Consider the following 2,814-nt stretch of genomic DNA (forward strand, 5'->3'; position numbering starts at 1 on the left):
TCGACCAAACGTGTCCCTTGTCAATATCGATAAGATTGTTAGAGTCCCAAATCACAGAGTGGGGCATGTATGGCCGACACAGAGGTCTGTGGGAGAGGCCACCGGCAAATTAAAAGGTCACGCACTTCTCTGGTATTCCCTTTGCCCTGACACACGCCCTTACGTCTGAGTGACACGTGCAACAATGGCGTTTTTTCATCTACGCAAACAGCTCAGAACAATGCTGCCTATGGCCATCCACAAGTCCCCCATCTATCCGTCCGTGGGAACGGCCGGTAGACAGAAAGGGTTGTCTGGAAGTGAGGCCCTTACCAGATCTCCAAGGATAATTTTTGTCATATAGTCTGAGACATGGCAGACACAAGAGCACTGATTAACAGCAGTCAATGTGATGGAGCTAGTCGTGAGAAAGCAAAACAGACAGGATTGTTTCCACCATGCAATGATCAAGACAGTGCAGCTTAGGAAGTCATTTTGATTCTATGCAGTAATAAAACATGCTAAAATTGATTTATTACAATTCTTGATTGGTTTTAATTAATGATAAAATATATAGAATCTGCACACTTTTTTGGTGTATGGCCTATGCAGTCTGCAGTAGCCCCTGAACTAGTATATTACATATTATTAGAGAGCAGTAAGATGATGTTAGAGGCAGACTTGAGTCTCAACTTCAGGTAATTCCTGAAAAATTATGTCTAGGCTCTTCCTGAATGCATCTGCACTCTTGAGCCCCAATTTTTAAACCTGGTTGCACATCTGTCTCACTCAATGCCTCAAATCCCGGTCATCCTGACATGCATGCACACACTCACACATACACAGAGACCTCATTAAAATGCATAGAACCCTCACTTCCACGCACACCCCTGCCGCATGCATTAATTAGCACGCTGGTAACAAGCTAGCCTCTTCATTCACACCCTGTGCCTCTTTCATTAGCATGATAGTGGCAAGCAGCGGCCAGGGGCCCATAGGCTGCAAGGTTCTCTCCTCAGGGCCCCTGATTAAAGGGAGAACCCCCTACGACGCACATCTCTCCATTCCTTTCATCATTGCACCCATGCGTCTCTCGGATGATCCCCGGACCACAAACTGTCAAATATACCTGTTTCTATGGGCCAGACCCCTTTTCCATCTCTTTGACTCTCCTCTCCATCTTTCCACAGTCCATCCTTCTCACCTCACGCTGACCCACTCCAGTCGACTTTCTTCTATCTCAATCTAATTGTCACAGTCTTCTCTATCCAGACCCTTATTGGCTTCTTCTTTTTCTGACTAATACATGTATGCAAAAGCGGGAGGCCTGGTCTTCTCTTTGCTCATAGAGGCAGATCACACAGGCGTACAATTTCAGGTTCACAATGGCAGCCCCAGGTGACCCAGAGAAGGGTGTTCATGTTATAAAGGCTTATCCTTACTTCTCACACCTATAGAAACCACCTTTCCCCCTCTCAGCAGTAAGAGATCCGGACAGCCTTACACCTGACGTACAGGGCAGCTATCATCTCCAGGCCTCGCCCATCAGGGTATCTCCCTATTCAGCCTGGATTTCAAGGAAAAATGTCTCATTAGCTGTGGTCCTTGAAAGAGGGGCACTCAATTTGAAATTCAGTTACACATTCCCTTTGAATGGAACTAGGAGGAAAAGGAGAAGAGCGAGGGAGTGCAAGGAGAGAAAGATGGTGGGATGGGAGATGGTCTCAGTTGAAGGCTGAGGCCTTGGACCCAGAGGGAGGGAGAGCAGAGAGGGGAATAAGGTCTGCTGAGGCAGCCATAATTTCATGCCATCATTACCTCTATGTGCTGGAGATTTATGCTAATGCAGTTTCAGGGAAGAAGTGCTGGACAAAATGGGTTTAGAGGGTCAAAAGAGAGCTGTGTAGTTGCTTGGCCACGGCACAGGCCTGATTTTTCTTCAGCACTGAACATGCATGTCAGTATCTGGTTTTCAATTTGTTCAGTTTTTTATTGTAGATTATTTGGATTTATTTAACACACTAACTCACAGTTTATTTATGATATTTGTACTTTTGCTGCTCTTTGGTATTTTAAATGATAACCCTGTGTAAGTCTGTAGTTTTTTTTTGGGGGGGGGGGGGCACTGGGCACTCCTCCATCACTCATGTCTTAAAAATAGAGATTGGCTGCATTCCATGAGACACAGTTACCTGAGCAAGTTCCTGAAATCCATTTGTTTGTCACCCCCATGACACTGCATTTCTCAAGCCAGTCAAAACTCCATCATAACTTCACACCAGTCTAGACTGAGGTGAAAATCACATTTAGCTCAAGCGGGTGATCCTGTTCTCTTCCTCTGCAGAGCTGCGAGCCCACATGGATGTCATGCTAGGTTTTATGGTGGACCAGCACTGCTGTGGGCTGAGTGGTGTAAGATTCGTGATCTGGACCCTGTACCGCTCCCGGATAGCCTCCTGGAGCTCAAGAATGCTGGTCCGAGAACCCTGCGGCGTGGCAGCCACATACAACACTGTCACTCAGTAATCATGGTTGTATGGCAGCGGCTACATGCAGCAGGGGGCGGGCTGCCTTTCTCCTAACGAGGAACTGTCTCACAGAGAGACAGGTCAGGGGTGTGAGAGCCAGGCACATATCATAACATAACACATCACACAAAGATGAAGAAAATGTCGTAGTCTGCTCCTCCAGCTAGAGCGGAACTAATAATTAGGATTAGTTGATGTTACAAAAAGCAGGCAGGGGTGCTGGCATCCTGCTGGGTTTCATAGTTAATGATCAACACGTAACAGCAGAGAGGTTGCGGTACAATAACGAGGGAATCGATCGGCGCTG

This window comes from Etheostoma spectabile, chromosome 5 (genome assembly GCF_008692095.1).
Source record: "Etheostoma spectabile isolate EspeVRDwgs_2016 chromosome 5, UIUC_Espe_1.0, whole genome shotgun sequence".
NCBI lineage: Eukaryota > Metazoa > Chordata > Actinopteri > Perciformes > Percidae > Etheostoma > Etheostoma spectabile.